Below are 21,058 nucleotides of genomic sequence, written 5' to 3'. Positions count from 1 at the left end.
GGAGGGGAGAGGCCGCCAGGCAGCGGAGGAGGAGGTGTTGCTGGCTGCGGCTGTAGGTAGAAAGAGAGAGATCACCACGAGGTCAGGTCTTAAATAGCGGGGGTAGGCGTGGCTTAGCAGTTGACCCCCGCTCCGTGGTGTATGGCGGCGCTGGTTGACCTAGACCACGAGGCATACACTGGGGAATTGGTGGGGTCGGCTAGGCAGCGACAAACAGCGTTTGTAGGGGAGAATTCCACTACAGGGGCCTCACGTGGTGTAGTAACTCCCTCACAGATGGTGTTATGAGGGACTTGACGTGGTGTAGTAATTCCCTCACAGATGGTGTTATGAGGGACATGTGTAGTAATTCCCTCACAGATGGTGTTATATGAGTGAGGTGTGGTCCCAGGCCTTCCTATCGTAGATAGACAGTTAACACATCGTTGGTTGTTGTTGTTGGGTCTCCGGGCCGTTATCACTGGTTACCTGGGGCCTCACTGTGTGGTTAACCGTTTTGACTGTTACTGTTGAGTTGTTCTCACTGACTTAAGTACTGTTCACCTCTGTTTAACACTGGTTCCATTCCTTTCCTAAATGAAATTGTAACTTCTGGCGAGAACTTGTTGATATTCCTGTGGGAGGAGGGTTCAGGGAGGTTGGTATGGAGCCAACTTAACAGTTGACCTGGCTGCTCCAGAGAGGAAGCGCCAGGTACGTCTTGAACCGCCGATTGGTCAAGGATGCTATATATGTGGGACAAAAAAACAGTTTGGGTTTGTTGACAGCCAAAGCGCTCATGCTGATGATTTGGCGAAACAGGGTGTGGCTAATAGAATTGTAGAGAATATGAAGTTGTATTTTTGAGTATCAAAAGATAAAATCTGGAATGGTAAAATCCGACAGCAATGAAATGGACAATATTTGGAAGAAATTTTGATTATGGGTGTAGATTTTTATGCATATCTATTTATTTGTATACATATCTGGGATCATATGAAGATCCTCCCCCAAACCTACTTGGAGGATCATCATATGATCAACACCTGAAATAGGAGGATCTAACCTGACCAATGACCAAACCGGCCTTACCTGACCTGACGTCACTATGACCACCTAACCTAACCTACACCAATATTTGGTGTAACAAGAAAGTAATCTGAATAATGTTTTTATTATTTAATCCTTATATTGTTTATTTATATTATATGTTGGGGATCTTCATATGAGCGCGCGACTGGGGAGGATCTTCAGTTGGATACTTTGGGGAAGATCTTCATATGAGCCGCAGCTGGAGGAGGATCTTCAGTTGGATACTTTGGGAAGATCTTCATATGAGCGCGGCTGGAGGATCTTCTTCAGTTGGATACTTTGGAAAGATCTTCTATGATTCTCTGTTTTATGATTACGTACAATATTAAAGAGCTCTTGTTAAGAGTAGTTTTGGGCGGGCTAGTTAGCATACTAACCAGCTCCTTTTGAATTTGTTTAAAACACACCACTAATAAATTAATTTATCTATTACGAATGCACGTAAACAAGCCAATTGCCTCATTATAGTAGTGGGTAAGTAATACGTCTGTATTTATCCCCCGAAAAGTTTTCCGAGTTAAATATTTATTGATTTTAAAATTATTATGTTAATATTAAAAAAAAAATAGTGAATTTGTATTAAAAATATTAAAATTGGAGGATTATTTAAGGATTTAATCTGTATTGTTTACAGGTAATGTTGGCAGCCATGTTGAGTCTACAGATCGGTAAAGTTGGCTTCCCTGCTTAAACTTTGCTGTGTCCGAATCCTCGGAGGCAAGTAGACTTGAATATTCGTCTTTATAATAATTTTTTTTACGTAAATTTCATCTTTGTCTCTTTGTTTTTTCTTATTTTATTTTAATAATATTATAAATGACTTAATTGACCTTAAATGTAAGTTAAAATTTGTATATACGATGAAGTTTGTATTATAGTTAATCATTCGGACGAAGTGGTGTGAGGTGGGAGGGAAGGAGGGGGGGTCCACGACGTTGTTGCTGTCACTTACTCGAATCAGTTATCTCTGGGACTCGCCTATACAAGGTTGTCCAATTTTTCTACTTCGGCCGTGGAAAGTGGTTGGTCACGGCCAAACTATTTGGTCGAATTTTGTGTTAATACCTCATCTAGTGGATTTTGAAGACATGTCTAACAGATTTTCAAATTTCTCAATTGAAAGGTGACTGTCCTTACTAGTTACTGCCTTAGTTGTTAGTTCTCATATTTGAGTTGTTCAGGCTGAACGTGTCCAGCATATGGGTTAAGCTTTATAGCAGTGGTTCTCAACCTTGTTTGCCCCATGCACTCTTTTCACCATATGTCAGAATGTCATTCCCCCCTCCTTTCCAAGATTGTCTGCCTCAAAAAGTGCATTCCAAATAATATGCATATAATACTGAAAATCCTTTATTATTTCCATATTAGTATCAGTTCCCCCCCCCCCCTGAAACCCTGAGGGGGTAAATTCCCCCCTGGTTGAGAACCCCTGCGTTATAGTTTACAAAGCCATCTGAGTTACTTTCTGAAATTCTGAGTGATAGTTTTCAAAATGTCCACTAGTTTTTGCAAAGTGTCCTACGACAGTGGTAGAAAATATAACAAATTATGGGAAGAAAAATTCGTCTGTGTTAGTATAGCCAGTGATGGAAGTGAAAATGCTCCAGTGCCAAGGAAAATGTTGCAGAGATTTGAAAGTAACACCACACATGGTGGAGCTATTTAACTCTGTAATCATGTACGAGAAGGAAGAACCAGGGGACGGTGACGAACTGGACTCCACCATTATCATGCTCCACCACCATTTGAGTTTACGGTAAGTCTTCACTGTGGATTACAGATATTATGTTTATGTAATTATTGGGCCCTGAATTATAAGTGAAAAATTTGTTTTGTTGCGACATTTTAAGTGCATATTGTGGGGGAGATTTTTATTTTGTGTGGATTGCAAAAATAGCTTTGTGCTTTCCATCCAAAAAGATTTGGCCGTGAAGCTTGTCGTACATGTGGCAACCCTGTTCCTATGCGGTATGTGTTAATTGTGGTTAATTTCATGTTCACGAAGATTTAATGTTAAATATTTTAAGTGTTTATTCGGACGTACTTCACAAGATTTGGTATATATTTTGGCTATAGAGACGTACTATAGATGTGTGTTCTTATTTTATTGCATTACAGTTGTACAAAGACTACATTACTTAATTTTTAGTTACAATATTATTCATTCGAGGACCGTGAAGATGAGTACACAAGACTGTTAGTTTCCGTTAACGGAACTGTTGTTGCACAAAATCGGAAACATTCTGCTATAACTTAAAGTACAGTACTGTAGCTGTCGTTGTGGTTTCTTAGTTTTGTTTAAGGATTTGTTCACCTTTAAAAAAAAATAGAGTAATTGTTAACTTATTTTGAAATAATTAGATATTTAAAGTATGCTTTGCTTGTAGGTTTTAAAAAGCCTTTATAGATACAGGGTATTCTTAAATATGTAGACCATCTTTACGTTACGAAGAAGTTAGTTTTCACGTTGTCAAAATATTGATTTTTCCAAAAAAAAGCTTAACCTAAATCCCTTAGTCTCCAGCATTTGTAAGAAAGTAGTTTAAATTTCATACTAAGGTACTTTACACGATTTTAAATCTTGGTAATTGTGTTAATATGAGGGCAACTGGTGAACTCTTTTAATGCTGGCTGACTGGCTTTTCCTCTAGTCTTCCTACGCTGCCAGTCATACCATGCAATGCCTGCCTCGGCCCCAGCTTGCTGGCGCGGAGGGGTTCGAGACACTTGCAATATCACTTCCCGTCGGCCACCTCGAGCTCAGTGCGAGTGTATATACTTTACTTTACTTTTATCCTCTTCGCCACTGATGGCTTGTTGTACGCTTGGGCGATCGGTCATCTCTTTCATATATTCTTCACCACAAAGGTCAGCTCGCTAGCCATCAGAACGTCGGTCATCTATCACGCACTGTTGGCAAATACTGGGCATGCACCGAAACCAGATGTACCTAGACCCGCTCCAGTGTTGGTCAAGTCTTAAGCGAAAAGAGCTCGCTCGGTGCCGTCACAACACTCTGGTAGATTGTTCCTAGAGTTTACAACCCTGACTCGAAAAAGTTTGCCCTCACGGTTTTCTGGACTTGCGGCTTCTTCAATCTTGAGCTGTGACCTTGTGGTGAGCGTCCGCCAGCTCAATGGGACACTCCAACTGAGTAATTGCCCCTGAGATGCTTATAAACCTCCAACTGGGTCCCCCCCTTGCCGTCTGTAGTATAAGCTAGAGCAGAGTTCAGGCGCTCAATCTCAGGAGTAGCTGAGGTGCGAGTGCAGGCACCAGTTTGAGGTGGCCCTCCTTTGAACATTTTCAACCAACTGACAGTCCCTATAGCATATCTCAAAGGACAGATGGATGACAGTACTCAGATGGGAAGCACTTCCTCCTGAAGATGCGTCACGAGGACGGACCGTCCTAGATATCTGAACGACCTTCTTATAAGGCCAATAATTTATTTACTGGTGCACTTCTTCTCACAGTGGCCCGAGAACTTCAGCTCATTGTCCTTATACACCTAGGTCCTTCTCACAGTCTCAACGTACATTTTCTTTATCCGTTGGGACATATGGTACGCCTCCTTACGTTGGTACGCCCAGGTGCATCCTCTTACACTTTGCATTGAATCTCAGCAGCCATTCCTTGACCATTCCTGGAGCCCACAGGAGTCCTTCTGCAGCTCTTCACAGTCGCTTGGTTCTTATTTCCCGAAATAACTTGCCATCATCGGCAAACATTTGTATGGAGAATTAACAACGTCAGGCATATCATTTATGAAACAAACAAACAACAGCGGGCCCAATACACTACCCTGCGGTACCCCACTTGTTACAGGTACAGATGACGATTTCGTGCCATTAATCACCACACATTGCTTGCGGTCATATAGAAAGTCTTCTATCACGCTAGGACATTTCCCCGAATTCCGTACCCTTCAGTTTGATTTTCAGCCTTTCGTGGGTACACTGTCGAAAGCCAGCAAAATCTAGGTAAATATTGTCGATAATACCACCCGTTCTAGAATATGGGTCCAAATATCCAATACCTTGAGCATTGCGTCAAAAAGCAAGAGCGCGGCATAAAACCGTGTTGGCAATCTTTGCAAGGTTGTTTAAATAGTAGATGTTCCATCGCTGCATCTCTGATAATACTTTCAAGTACTTTACATATTATGCTGGTCAGGCTCACCGGTCTATAGTTGTTCGTGGGTGACTATCGCCCTTCTTGAAGATAGGACTCACATAACCACTTTCCATTCACTGGGGACCATTTGTTATCGGGCATTTACAAACAGAATCTTCAGGGGCTCTGCCAGGATTCGTTGCACAGCTCTCTTAACACTCTAGGATGTACCATGTCAGTCCAGGACTCTTATGGACCTTTAGCCTGGACAGTTTATTTCTAATACCCTCTTCTGTGAACACAATGTGGGTCAGTGCTGTCATCGAACCGTCTGTCCTCAAACGCAGGAAGGTTAGTTGCATCCTCTCTTGTGAACACTGAGAAAAAGCTGTTCAATGCCTCGGCTTTATCCTAGTCCAGGAATCTCGTAACTACCATCCACCAGCCTCAGGTCTGTTCTCCTACTCGCGTTTTTCCAATTTCGACTTTGCATAGCGATGCAAAACGCCTTTGGGTTTTGACTTGACCTCGCGTGCAACCAGCCTCTGGAGCTCCTTTTCAGCCCTCCCTACACTCTATCTTGCTTGGTTTCTGGCTCTTGCATACCATCCTCCTGTCTTGCTCATCGTTTGTTAGCCACGTCTTGAATATCTGGGTTTTTCTTCTTAATTTGTCGACCGCCGCATGGTTCATGTGTAGTAATCCCCTCGTATTCCTAAACACTGGGTTTGGTCTTGGGTATATATTTATCGATCAAATGGGTAATTTTACTGTAGTTATATTCAGCGTAGTGTCTGCGTTCTTGTACCTTAATAAGTCAGGCCAGTTGATGCCCTCATCTCTTCTCATCCCATTGTAATTTCCCTTGTAATGTTGCACCCTTGGCCTGGCCTTATCTTGAACTAGGTACAGTTAAATCTGAATAACCCAACACTGTATGGTGACTGGTGCCAACTGGGGCAAAGATGTTCCCAGTTTGGCCACCATACCCTCCTCGTTTGTTATGATGGGGTAAGAGTAAGCAGGTGTTTGCTCCCTCTCTGTAATGTGTGGTCTCTCACATGTTGGAACGAAAAGAATTATCTGTTTCTACAAAAAAAAAAAATGTAGGATTATTCAGGAGGAGTCATTCGGGTGGACTCGTTTCTCCAGTCGATGTCGCCATAGTTAAAGTCCCCATGATAAGGAGGTGGCTGGGGTTGAGCATCGCCCGCATTGTTTATTAAGGTTCTTAAGTTCCTTTGATTTAGTAGGCCTGGTTTGGGGATCTGTAGATACACCCGACGATAAGTAAGTCCCCTCCTTTAATTTAATTTTACACCACTTGGACTCTTCAAAACATCCTCTCCTGTACCCTCGCCCTGGCTGGCTCTAAGGTCTTGCCTGGCATGAATAACCACCCCTCCTGCAGGATTCTTGGAATTTAGGTTCATAAAATGAGTCATATCCAGCAATTCTGAACTTCGCATTCCTCTGGGTCGATTCTCCTGTTCTTGTACAACAGTTCTACAACTCCTACAATATCTGGTTGGTGTACTCTTAGTAGTGTTTGAAACTCCTCCCTCTTATCAAGGAACGATGTCAGTATTGAGTGTACATGACATTCAAGCCAGAATTTGTTCTCTCGTAACATCTCTGCTCTTAGTAATAAGCCCGCTCCACCCACATTCTCAGCTGCAGCATTTGCTAAGTACTGTATTTTGCAGGGTGTAGTTAAAAATGTCATTGTTTACAGTGCTCGTTCCTCCTGTCCGGTAGGCTGAGCTGGTGCCGCCTCCCAGGTGGGGGTTGAGTGGAGTGGAGGTGCACTGCTGCCCCTGGCTGTGTCAGCACCTTGTTTCCACTACCCACTTCCCCTGAGTATAACCCATGTGCCTGTCCCGATTCCTCCTCATTTCCTCCCTCTTCTGCTTCAAGTCCTGCAGGGCTTCTTGTGTGCTGTTCCTCTGCATTACCGTGCGGTCTGGGTGAAATAAATACATCCCGAAATGCCTTGCTCCTTGCTAAGTTTTTTGACTGCCCGAATAACTTGCATTCTCCTCCTCACTCCCTAGTGTGATCCTGGTGAGGCTTAGCCCCCTGCTTTTGTCCCCAGTCTCCTCACATCCTGAGGGTTGCTGGAGTCTTTAGAACACTCTCTTAAATATTTTTGAAACAGCACCTTATGCATTGTGTTTCCTTACTCAGTTCCTCTGCCTGGCTCTCTGGGACTCCAAAACTGGCCATTGTTCCTCTTTCAGAGCCGTTCCTGGTGTTCCTCGTCTCCCCTAACAATGGGTCCGTTAATTTTCATTTCTTCGACACACTTTTCCAGTCCCAATCTGCTGTAGAACCTGTACTGATTCTGCATTACTCATCCCCCGTGGCCTCCTAATACGTCAGCATAACTCTCTTAGCAACCACCTCCATTCTATTTAGCTACTTCCTCCAGTCTTAGCAAGGATCTCTTTCTCCAACTTGCTCCCGGTTGTCAACCAACGGGGCTCCTGTCATCTATTTTCGTCCCTAGAGAACTCGTTCCCTTATGAGTTTGCAATCGCTTCATTCACCTTGACTATACATGGAAATGCAGGTAACGACCACGGTCGTACACGTCAGTTAACGCCAAAATCACATGATTCATATTACGCTCATACCACAAAACATGTACCTCTGCTTTTATTTTTGAGTCTCCATCTGGAGGAGTCTGTCACTTCAAGACGCCCAGTCCTCCGTTATCCCATTTTCTGACTTACGGAAACCAACCTCTATAGAAATGAATTTGAATGTGAGAGAAACACCCTGGTTTAGAGTCAGCTTAGATATGTCGGTTTACAGTTGAAAACATTCAAGATCCATTGTGAGTGGTGTTGAACGCTTCCATGCCCTTATTGTTGGTAAGACGTGTCAAGTAAGTGAGTGTTCGGTCTGCCAGGACAAACGATACCCATCGGTTTCGTTCTAAGAATATCCATGAGTTTCTGATCGCGTCCAGTTAGATCATTTTTGTGCCCCGACATCAGAGAATCTGATGTTTGTAGTTTAATTAGTCAGTTATCTATTTAGAAAGTCATTAATTTCTTGAACTATTGTCAACTGGTATAATCTCAAGATCTAACGTCTCCTGTGAATAGTTCCTTGTCTGTTGCAGGCCTGAGCTTGGGTATTGTTGTTATCAATGTATATTCCACCTTTCCTGGCAAGCCCAACCTCTGTTGAATATGAATGGACTATAGGAATACCTGATCCGGAACACCGGAGTTCATAATTAAATATCGTGATCCAACATGGTAGAAAGGTATGTTGTTGGTAGATTGACCTTTCTGGCGTGAATATGGAGGCCCCTGGTTGCAGAAGGGCACGATACCTCATATCGAGGAGAATCACGCATTCGTGACTCTTCTCCCACGTCTGCTGGTAGGTTCACGGTGTTCCATTCCCAGATTAACTCAGTTTAACTTTAGTCATTTTTGTGAATATCAGTGTTCATGTTTAACATAGTACCTTCAGTGCCAAGTGGGTCAAGTAAAAGTAGAGCAGCATAAGAGTTATTTATAAGAATATAGGTATAGGAGATAAAGAACATATAAGAATAGCTGGATGGTAAATTATTGAAAAAGATTAAAACTCGCCGTTACAAATGGCACTAATAGTGGGATTATTTTCATTTGAGAACCAATTTGAAGGAATGAGGTGTGATACTTGGTGAATTTGTCTTCTCAGAATACAGTGGTATATAGTAATATATAAGTTTTGTCATCAGTAAGGAGTAATAATTTGTGATTTAAAGTACAAACTTTTGTCAAGTATAATACTGTAGGTAATCTGCAAAGTTTTTGTTAGAATTAACAATTGATTTAGTTTCACCACTTTTGTGAAGAAAGTAATTTTTCGAGTGTTACAGATAGGGTAATGCACCAAATTTTTTTGTAATGTTACCTAACTCATCTTTGAGTTTTTATTGGTGAATTTAGAAAGTGGTAATTGTAATTTGTGGGCAGTATAATGTGCACTCCAGTTGGTTCAGTGTGTGATGAACTGAGTTCATCTCTTGAGTGTCACCAGAAATGTCATGAGTACAGGTTGGGTGTAATCAATGTTTTTATTTTTAGCTGTGATATTTAAATGTTGGATTTTAATGAAAGTGTTCAGATTCTAACTTGAGTATTCTTTTTCTTAACTTTTTAATTTTTATATAACTTAAGTGAGTGTTGGAGGTTATATAATTTTTTTATTTTGCTGGTGAACGGAATTGTAGTAACTTAGAAAGAGTTTTTTCTCAGTTGGAGTCAATTTGTAATTGTTTGAATTTATTGAGATAACACAAGTTTGGTGTTAAATTCATGTTGTATTTTTCAGCTGCTTTTTTTACTTATGAATTTTATTATATACTTGCCTTCCAGTTTCTACAGTGGAGACTGTCACGGCTCTGAGCGCGGAACTCGCTGATCTGTTCAATGTGCTTTCCATTTCTGCGTAGCTACTGTTGGATTGTTAATTGTACTTATCATAAGAGTATGGTATATAAGAATATAAGGTATATAGAGATAAAGAACATATAAGAATAGCTGGATGGTAAATTATTGAAAAGAGTAAACTCGGCCCGTTACACCAGCAACAGCCATCATGCTTTACGGCAGTTAGTAACTTCCTAAACGTTGCATTAGTTAGGCCTGTATCCTCCATATCTGACGTCTCCTCAGTAATCACATATCAAACTCATGGTTGTTGTTGTTGTGGGGGGTGGGGGTGCAGACTGTGTATAAATCTACACCTATTATAAAGAAAATAAAGAGAGAAAAAGTACTTAGTTACTCTGTTGCCTATGGGAGTTGTCGCTGTGACTGTGTACCTGTATCTCCTGTGAATGGTGTATTAGGTAATAGTTTCAGTCCTTGAGAAAGCACACAAACAAAATAAAATTTAAAGTCTCTGGCACCTATGAAACGTATAGGCTGGCAGTTGTCCTTACCAGCTCGATTGCATATGTATTCACTTTAAGTTATTATAGTCTCTTCTGCATTCACTGATGACAACTATGAACTGATTTTAACTGAAGGCACAGTACTACACTCCCTGGTTGGCCTTTATCACAGCTGTGACCACAACACCCTAAAATAAAATAAAATATTGTCATGTGGCAGTGATTGTGTGGTTATAGGCCTGTGACCCTGGCTGTACCTCCAACTCTGTGGAAATTGAGTTAAAAATACAATCGTGTCTAGCATGAAAAGTCCGAAATCGATTTACACTTTCACCTCACTAAGACGATCTTTGACGAACTTATGTAATCACTGTCCAATTCTGCGCTCTACATCGAAGGCCGATGCGGAACACGCTTTGTTAGAGGCGCACAACCCTCCCACTGCAACTGCTACAACCCAGCCCAGCCCGGTTTTAAAAATACAATACTGGAAAAGGGCAGGAAACTGTACCAACAAATGGGTATTTTTAGGGGGAGGGGTTCAGTTCAACTTAAATATAGTATTTTGCCAGTAATTTTGTGCTAAATTAATGCTGTACTGTATAATAGGTAAATGATTAAACTTGAACAGTAACTATTGTGTACAGATCATAGTTAATGTTAGTGATCAAATATTACAGGTTATACCTACTAATTGTGGTGTGTGTGTTGTTCTCTGAATTGTTGTTATAAAGTTGATTTGTCTTGATATAAGTGGATATTTGGACTTGATATAAATATAATTTGTCTATAAAGGTTGACGGTTTAATGACTTATTTCAGATTTGAGTGGGAGGTGGATGACCTTTGTAGGATATTTGACCTTGGCTGAAGCCTTTATATACAATATACAGGTGAGCATAAATTAAATTTACCATAGTTAAAAAGAAAGTTTTATTTGTGAATACTGTGAGGTTCCATCTGCTGTTAAGCCATTATTTACATCTTCGTCCAATTTGCAGTAAGTTTGTGATAATTTTGTTTGTGCTTAGTAGACTACTGCTCGTCCCAGACTTGCTAGCTTAAGCCACGGCTAAGATTAGACGAAGGGTAATTGAGATATTTTGGGGAAAAAAGTCTTGTACAAGGGCAAATTTTAATAATTGTTGACGTTTTTATTTCAGAAGTGTGGGAGGTGGAAGAGCATTCTTGGCTATTTGACATTAGCTGAAGTCTTATACAGGTGAGCACAAATATTGTTGTACAATGTTCATGACTTGCATAACGTAGAAGAAGAAGAAGAAGAAGAAGAAGAAGCCATCCATCCCATACACAGCACTTCTAGCTCACTGTCTTTTAGGAAGAAGATCCACTATACACAGCACTTCCCCAGCCCACTGCCTTTTTTAGGAAGAAGATCCACTATACACAGCACTCTAGCCCACTGGTTTTTAGAAGAAGATCCACTTACACACAGCACTCTAGCCCACTGTCTTTTAGAAGAAGATTCACTATACACAGCACTCTAGCCCACTGTCTTTTTAGGAAGAAGATCCACTATACACAAGTACTTTCAGCCCACTGTCTTTTTAGGAAGAAGATCCACTATACACAGCACTCTAGCCCACTGTCTTTTTAGGAAGAAGATCCACTATACACAGCACTCTAGCCCACTGTCTTTTTAGGAAGAAGATCCACTATACACAGCACTCTAGCCCACTGTCTTTTTAGGAAGAAGATCCACTATACACAGCACTCTAGCCCACTGTCTTTTTAGGAAGAAGATCCACTATACACAGCACTCTAATTTACTAACTTTGTAATATAAAACTTACTAATATTTAATACTAGTGAACAATGAAACGTATTATACAGTACTCTCAAGATCTTGTGAAACATAATCAATTATCTTGGGACTTTACCAAATGATTAAACAATATACCCCCCTGTAACAACGTATGTAATTTTGAGTCCCACTCTTTCCATTTACAGAGTACTGTACAAGCCCGTGATAATGGCTCCTAAAGTAGATAAACTTCGTTGTGTGAAGAGAAAGAAGAACACGATGAAAAACTTGAAATAATTAAGAAAATAGAAGTGGTGTGAGCAATACTGTTCTAATGGAAACATATCACATTGGAAAGTCTACAATTTATGATATATAAAAGGCAAAGAATAGAATTCACAGCTGTTTCTTTAAAACTGCTCGTTTTGATAAATGAAGCATGCTGTATTTGCTAATGAATAAACTATCAAAATGTATCTGTTCATCTCTCTATTCCTCCTTAAATTTGAATTTTAAAAGTACTGCCTGAAAAGCTCGAAAATCCGGACCGACCCAATCCCCAAGCAGTCTGGATTTTTGGACTTCTCCAACAGTATACTGATTATATTGGACAAACAATACAACACACTACAGGTACTACAAATACAGTACAGCCTGAAGAAACATACAGTACTGTACATCACCGCCTAATGGTCCACACAACCCCCAACACTCTACACACACTTGTCTCGCACTCCCCTAATGGTATACACACCCCTCCTACACCACCCACACACTACCCTAATGGTCCACAAAACCCTTCCTACACCACCTTTACACGCCACACACTTGTCTCACACCCCACTCGCCCCTCTAACACTCCACACACTTAGTACAGTAATATGAAAATCTTAGTAATTTAAAAACTTAATACAAAAGCAGTTATTTAAAAACATAGTAATATGAAAACTTACTAATATCATAAACTTAATCATTTAAAAATTATATAATATAAAAGCTTTAGGATCTAAATTTTGTAATATATAATGGTGAACAACAAAGCAGATCTTATACTCTGATTATCTTACTTTTACTTTCATGCTCTTCACCACTGATCCGCTCGTGAGCCGCTTGGGGAATAGGTCACGTCTGTCACGCACTGTTGGCAAGTACAGTACTTGCCACGTATTGGCTCTGTTATGCACTGTTGGCAGGTACTGGGCAGATACTGGCTCCTGAAATTGCTCCACTGGTGGTCAAGTCTGGTCTTGAAAGATGGTAAATGACATCCCTTATCAGAAATAATATCTACCCAATTTTCGTAATGAGCGCAATTCATAAATAATCTTCCAACACTAACAATATATATATTGCATTAGTATAAATATTTTGTAGCCTAAATTTAATATTTTAACAAATCAAAATATGCCAGGTGACCTTTGCCAGGCACTAACACATTTGGCAGTTTTGCTTAACCTAACAAACACAAGAAACCAGGGTTGTTATGATTTAAATCAAATGATTTAAATCCATTTAAACCAGAGTAAAAAAAATCATGATTTAAATCACAATGAATTTTTTTACTAAACTGTTTTCTTTTTATTCTACATGATTGAAAAGTATATACAATGCAGCAGGCTAACAACATTATGTGGATTTACATAATTATGTACTATATAGTCTGTTCTCTCCAGTTTTGCGAAACTTTGATCATATCATAAGGTCTCATTATTAATGTATATATTTACATGAAATATATTGTTACCTAAGATAATACTATTGAAATTCAGTAATTATCACCTCCCAGGATCTTTGTATACAAGAGCAGGAGGAACAATGCTAGTAATGCCATCACACACACGATGGAACAGTGACAGATTCTATTGAATGTTATTTAAATAACTGGGAGACCCTTGTCAAAGTGTGCAAATAAAATAGTGAAGACATTGATAAGAAAATTTAAAGGAAAGTTAATGATAAGGCATTAAAAAGAACTGCAGAAGACTATTTAGAGAGACTTAAGCCTATTGCTGTGGCATTGGACTGTATCCAGAGAGAACATACCCTATTAAGTGATGCTGTAGAAATCTGGGTAAAACTGATATTAACGAGTATTTAACAGATAAGGAGGATATGAATAATTTTGAAAAAAGAATCAAAGTAGCATTGACACCTGCCCATTTTCTAGCTAATGTGATAGATCCAAGGTGTCAGGGCAAACATCTGACTCCTGAGCAGCGAGACATTGCACAACAGTATGTGTGCGAGTCTCTTCCACATTTCCTTTCAACATTAATGTCCTTCCACAGAACAAGTGCACCATTTAAAGAGGTCTATTTTGGTAAAGATGTTGTAAAATCTCTCTCACCCCTTGCTTGGTGGCAGTATTTTGTCAATGAAATGACAGAAAATGTAATGCATGTTCCTAGGCAATTATTTACAGCTGTTGCATCAGCAGGGGTTGAGAGAATTTTTCCACATATAGATTTGTACACTCAAAGGTAAGAAATCGCCTAGAACAGGAAAAAGCATCTAATCTTGTCACAGTACATAAGCCTTTCAATGTTCAACTAAGCTAATTTAAATGTTTTGACCTATCTTTGTTGTTTACAGAATGAGAATATTGTGTTGACTTGAAGTTATTACCGGTAATTCTTAATACACTATAATCCTACAAATGTAAGAAAATAAACTTGTTACCAGTATTGCTTTTTACAAAATGAGAATATTATTCTGTTAACTTGAAGAAGTTATTAATTTTTGAAACACTGTAATCCTATAACAGCATTTATGTTAAATTTCATTATTACGTTTGGATTTGTGCTGTCGTGGATTTCTCCCCTACAAACGCTGTTTGTCGCTGAGTAGCCGACCCCACCAATTCCCCAGTGTATGCCTCGTGGTCTGGGTCAACCAGCGCCGCCATACATCACGGAGCGGGGGTCAACTACTAAGCCACGCCTACCCCCGCTATTTAAGACCTAACCTCGTCCTCCTGAGAAGAAACATGCCAGCATATTTCTTGGGTGATTTAAATGCTCGACATCGCGTCTTGGGACACCAGGACAACAACGCCGTGGGCAAGATTTTAAACACATTACTGAGTCATGGCAACGCAATACACCTCGGCCCGGAATTCCCCACATACATCAGTGCAGTTAAAATCGGACATCCAGACATAGTACTAACAAACCAGTATCACCATCTTAACCTGCAAATGGAACCCGGCCCAATAACCACCAGTGACCATCTCCCTATCGTAGCCACACTCTCCACGTCGCCAATTCAGATCCCTGCCAGGACGAGATACAGCTACAGCCGATCCAACTGGGAGGAATTCCAAAATGAGCTAAGCAACCACCAAATAACCCGGCTAAACAACAAACACACCTCCCAAATAGACAGCACACTGGAGACATGGTACGGAAACGTGATCCAAGCAATGGAACACCACATACCCACGACCACTCACCGCACATTACCACACCCCAAATACACACATCAATCAAGAATTTTACAGACACAGTTTAGTAACTTATTCAAATTAATCCTAGAACATGGATGGACGCCAGAATACAGAATACAATATTACACCATACACGATCAACTAAGAGACATGTCCAAAGAAGCATACGTGAATAACTGGGAGAAATTAATAACAGACACAGAAGCAACTTACCACGACCCGAAAAAATTCTGGCGAAAAATTAAAAACCTAATGGGAATCTCAAGCAACGAGTCAAACTACATTTTAAATAGCAACCAAATCAAATTAACTGAACCCAAAGAACAAGAACCTGAATTCAGAAAATACTGGAGCAAAATTTTTCAAATAAGCCAAGAAGACAACCTGAACTTCTGTATGAATACCGAGCAACAAGTAACCAATCACATGACACACACAACCCACATCTGGCAACCAAGTCCCAGCATAGACACAAACGCTTTGGACGATCTTTCCACACTGATTCAACCAATCACCGCAGAGGATATTCAGAAAACAATAATCAGTTTCAAGAATAAGGCCCCGGGCATCAGTAAAATTAACAAACCCATACTCCAGCATCTACCAATCAACATGATACACCAACTCAGTCACATTTTTAATGCAGCACTTGCCTCTGGCTACTTCCCAAGAAAATTTAAAACAGCAAGCATCAGACTTATATCAAAACCAGGCAAATCCCCAACCCAAGTAGCAAACTACAGACCAATCTCTCTCCTAGAAATACCGGGAAAAATCCTAGAAAAAATAATTAACCGCCGACTGAGAACACACCTCGAATTTGAGGAGAAATACAACCCCAGACAGCATGGATTTAGAAAACATAGAGGAACCCATACAGCCTTAGCCCTAATTTACGAAAACATAGCAAACGCGATGCACAACAACGAGCAATGTAACGTAGTACTAAGGGACGTAGCTAAAGCATTTGACAAGGTCTGGCACCTAGGACTCAAATACAAAATTACCACCCAAGAACTTCCCAACAACTTTACTTCCTTTCTTTGCAACTTCCTCGACAATAGAGAGGCCAAAATTATCATAGGTAACCACACAGGCCCAAGCTTCAAATTATACAGCGGAGTACCACAGGGAAGCAACCTCTCGCCAACACTCTACACAATATATACGGCGGACATGCCACCTCCTGTACACGGAGAATACGTAGCTTATGCTGATGACGTCACACAAATCATCCGACATCCAGGCAAGGGCAAACAGATGATGGCAAGGATAACAACCCACGCCATCGAGCAAATCAACGAATATGAAAAAAAATGGAAAATTCAAACCAATACACAGAAACTAATGATAATACATATTCCCAGAAAAAACCCTACACCAATCACAGTCAACAACGTACCTATACAATACTCCAACCAAGGTAAAATTCTGGGACTCACAATAACAAGAATAGGCATAGCAAAACACGTAAAACAACGCAAACAGACTGCCCAATCACAACTCACGAAACTAAGACGATTCAGCAAAATGGACACCAAAATTCAACTACAAAGCACTTATCCGCCCACACCTAGAATATCCACCAATACCACTCAACACGATCAGCAAATCCAGTCAACTTAAACTTCAAGCAGTACAAAACAAAGCTATCCGTAGAGCATCAAAGCAACTTCCGCCATACACCACCAAAATACAAGAACTACACGAAGTATTCAATATCGAACCACTGAACATACGTACACACAGCCAAGCACAGAGAGTATGGACCAAACTTGAAGAGATGGAGGACCCATTATTCTCCAAGTTAAAAGAAGAAGGAACAACTAAAACACACAGCTGGTGGCCTAAGAGCTTCCATGCTGACATTGCAGAACAAGAACCACTCTACACAAAGAGGTAAACAAATAACACTACCACCGGACAAATAAAAATTAACACCCATTACAATAATGAATATCTAGCTAGCTTAACTCCTCCCCCCTCCCTCCTCAACCTCCTTCCCTGAGCGGACGGGCTTGTGCTGCGCGCTGCCGCCACCCAATCATTTCAACTCGTCTCCGCTAGGTGGACAGCCCACCTGCTATCTACCCCTCCCACTCTTCTTCCCGTTTCCACGCTTTACTTCTCTCTCTCTCTCCTCTCCTTTCCCAGTGCAAAGTTATTTGCCACTACTTCATTATCATCATCATCGACCTGTCTCTTTTTACCTCCACCAACCAGCCAGCAACACCACCTATTCCTCCGCCTGCCTGGCGGTCCTCGCTCCCACTGACGAGCATGGCGACCCACAAGCTGGTCCTCTGAGCACCCTCACCAACCACCTCTTTCTACATCACGCTTGTAACCATGCTGCCTTCCCAGCACCAAGCTGCATTGTACATCCAATACAACATGTATATAGAGAGCACATTGTGAGTTTCCTTTCTCCATTCCACCCCGAGTGTGAACACAAACATCTCATCCCCACAGTGCACTCAAATGTAAGATGTTACCAGTTTTCTTTTATTTTACAAAAAGAATACTATTGTTAAATTCCATTGGTACATCTACTGCATAAATATCTTAATGCCAATTTTCTGTTTATTATCCTGAATAAGCTTTGGTTGAAAAATACTATTTTAATCCAATTCGTAAAAAAATCCGATTATCATCAAATCGATTTAAAAAAAAAAAAATCGTGATTTTTTCCAACCCTGCAAGAAACAATGGTATCGTGACAGTCAAGTTGGGAAAGGAAAATTAAGTAAACCGAGTCAATTAATATCATTTATTTTATTAAGTGTCGATTAATATAGTTCATTAGGTACATTATATAACACAAGTAAAACAACTATGCAGAAGGAAAGTGTGGTGGATAGTTGTTGGTTATTTGGATGGAGATGTTTCATTGGGGGTGGCAGTGGGCCTTCACAACACTCGTACATGCACCTTCAATTCTCCCTTAATATTACCTACATACACGGACTAGTACAGAATGCGTACATGTAAAACTATTTGAGTTACCCCATAAGCGTGACGATTTTCTGTGAAGCGATTCACAATACAATGGGAGACTTGGATATTATACATAACACGAATAAAATCGCAGTATTTTCTTAGATGCAGCTGCAGGAATTTTATATGGTAGATAACCAATACTTTCCGGCTGTAAAATTTGAAGTTACCTTTCTTCTATTATTCCAAGTTTATAGTCATGACTTGTAATTGTATTTTGCTTACACTTTTCATTAATATTTTTTACTTGTTTATCTCCCTCCCTCTTGGTGTATATAACTTCTCTACAGCAACAAAACAATGTCAGCCCCAGTTAGGAGGTGTAATTGGATTTTTTAGTGTTACTGTTGTATTTTCTGCTATATATAATGTTACATACTATATCCCGGCTGTATCTTTATCCCCTTGTTTATCTACCTACTGTAGTATTTTTACTTTACTTTTATCCTCTTCACCACTGATCGGCTCGTTAGCCGCTTGGGCGATCGGTCACGTCTCTGTTACGCACTGTTGGCAAGTACTGGGCATGCACCGGCTCCTGAATGTACCTGCACCTGCTCCAGTGTTAGTCAAGTCTGGTCTTGAAAGAGCTCACACTCGGTGCCGTCACAACACTTTCTGGTAGATTGTTCCAAGAGTTCACAACTCTCACTCCGAAAAAGTTTGCCCTCACAGTTTTCTGGACCTGCAGCTTCTTCCATCTTGAGCTGTGAGCCCTTGTGGGGCGAGCGTCCGCCAGCTCCAAGTAAGGACACTCGACTGAGTAGTGCTTCCCAAGATGTTTATACACCTCAGTTAGGTTGCCCCTTCCCCATCTGTAGTATAAGCTAGGCAAGTTCAGGTGCTCCAATCTCTCAGGGTAGATGAGGTGCCAAAGTGCAGGCACCAGTCTGGTGGCCCTCATTTGAACATTTCAACCAACTGACAGTCCCTAGTATATCTCGGGGACCAAACAGGGTGACAGTACTCCAGATGGGGAAGCACTTCACTCTTGAAGATTGTTACGAGGGACGGACCGGGACGTCAGCCAGCCTCGTCAAAGGCAAATATTACTAGCAAAAAACTCGAGACCAAGAGATCAAGAATAGTGATGACCTTAACGGAAAAAAATAATTGGGGGGGGGGGATATTTTTTATTTACTGTACTTGTAAATAATTTTTTTGTTGTACTGTATATAAATGTGTTTATGTTTTTCCATTATTATACTACAATATGATTAGTTTCAAATACAGTAATGCCGGTACAGTGCATCAGTGTGACCACTAGGCCGTGCGTGGAGAGCACGGCGTGGTTAAGTGCATGACCTACCCGAGCTGTTTGGTGGCCACAGGTACAGTGATTCCTAAAAGAGTATTCCCGGTTTTGGCTTTTCGTGGGGGTTTCGGGAACGTAATTCGCGCGAAAAAGCATCGGATTGCTGTCACCAGCGTAGCTAGGGGCGGGGGCGGTCCGCCCCGCACTTTTGGGTCTGTTGATCACCCAAGGTCTGCAGCTACTGAGACGTTAATCCATCCCTTTGTATCGGCAGCAAGTTAATCCTGTCGTGTCTGACCTAACACCTGACCCACATCATCACGGCCACGTCATGAGCTACACCTTGCGAGGCCCCCGCCACACACACAACCTGTAACCTGTTGAGGATTAAGGAAACTTATAAAGTTTAAGTATGTTTGGTGTGTATTTCAAGCATACCATGTTTGAGTATGTGAAAGTACAGTAATATTATAATGGTACACAACTATTTAATATATATATATATATATATATATATATATATATATATATATATATATATGTTATATATATATATATATATATATATATGAGTGAGTCACTGTGCAATATATTTTTGTGGGGTACCCTGGGGAGGGGTGGCAACTCAAGGCCCCGGGCGGCAATCCCAACGGCCGCCCGGGCGTGGGGTCCTCAACGATAGCCCTGGGCGGCACACACTCTAGCTACACCACTGATTGCTGCACAGTTAAACACAAACACAATAAAACCATGGTAGTATGATTATAGGTTAAGTACCCTATACTATAACTTCTAGCCAGTAGTATATATTATATGGGGAAATTATAGGATAAGTACCCTATAATTATAACTTCTGGCCAGTTACTATAAATAGAGTGGGGAAATTATAGGTTGGCACAGGCATTCCTCGAGTTACGGAAGGGCGTTCCGTCCCTGGAAAATTGACCGTCGAAATTGCATAACGCACAACCTATTTCCCACTGACTTCCATTATAAAAACTGAGATGCGTTCCTAAGGAATATTTTTTCAGCCCCAAAATAGTAATTCAAGCACTTTATGAATGAAAATAAACATTTATAAACACATAAAATACAGTATGCCATTAAATAATTTATGATATATACCTTATTAAAACATTAAGCTTACTTATCCAATGTAATGCCTTTGCGGCTTTGCACTATACTGCAATCACTTCCACTTGATAGCATCTTTCCAGTCATCTTGAAAAAGGGTAATGCACTGTACTGTACTTACTGTATGTTTGTAAAGCTGAATCCAACTGCTGGGGCGAGAAACATGCGCACACTGATGTAAACAATGGACTGACTTCTGCGTTGCGATGCCACGTTTGACGGTAGCAAACGCCAAGAAACTAATAATTAAACAAATTATAATTTTTAACAAAAAATTATAATATTATATAGTTTTTTTTTAATTGTTAAAATTTACCCCAATTTCCATAAAGGCGGATTTACGGGCCATACCGCGAAATCATTGGTCATAATT

General features: G+C 40.5%; 1 long non-coding RNA gene across 3 annotated transcripts; it reads left to right on the top strand.

Annotated features, from left to right (window-relative positions):
* The first annotated feature begins 1,814 nt into the window (after positions 1-1,814).
* Positions 1,815-12,099, top strand: LOC121869932. 3 transcript variants are annotated; one of them, XR_006089609.1, is made up of 4 exons: positions 1,815-2,194; positions 2,575-2,827; positions 10,912-10,982; positions 12,061-12,099. It is a non-coding gene; the product is annotated as an uncharacterized LOC121869932 (long non-coding RNA). The 3 variants fall into 3 exon arrangements; XR_006089607.1 differs by lacking the exon at positions 12,061-12,099 and adding an exon at positions 11,253-11,372 and having other exon boundaries at positions 1,816-2,194; XR_006089608.1 differs by lacking the exon at positions 12,061-12,099 and adding an exon at positions 11,253-11,372 and having other exon boundaries at positions 1,818-2,093.
* Positions 12,100-21,058: the final 8,959 nt, after the last annotated feature.

The sequence above is a fragment of the Homarus americanus genome, unplaced genomic scaffold (assembly GCF_018991925.1).
Source record: "Homarus americanus isolate GMGI-L3 unplaced genomic scaffold, GMGI_Hamer_2.0 scaffold14467, whole genome shotgun sequence".
In the NCBI taxonomy this organism is placed as follows: Eukaryota; Metazoa; Arthropoda; class Malacostraca; order Decapoda; family Nephropidae; genus Homarus; species Homarus americanus.
This window is presented reverse-complemented; position numbering and strand designations above follow the sequence as displayed.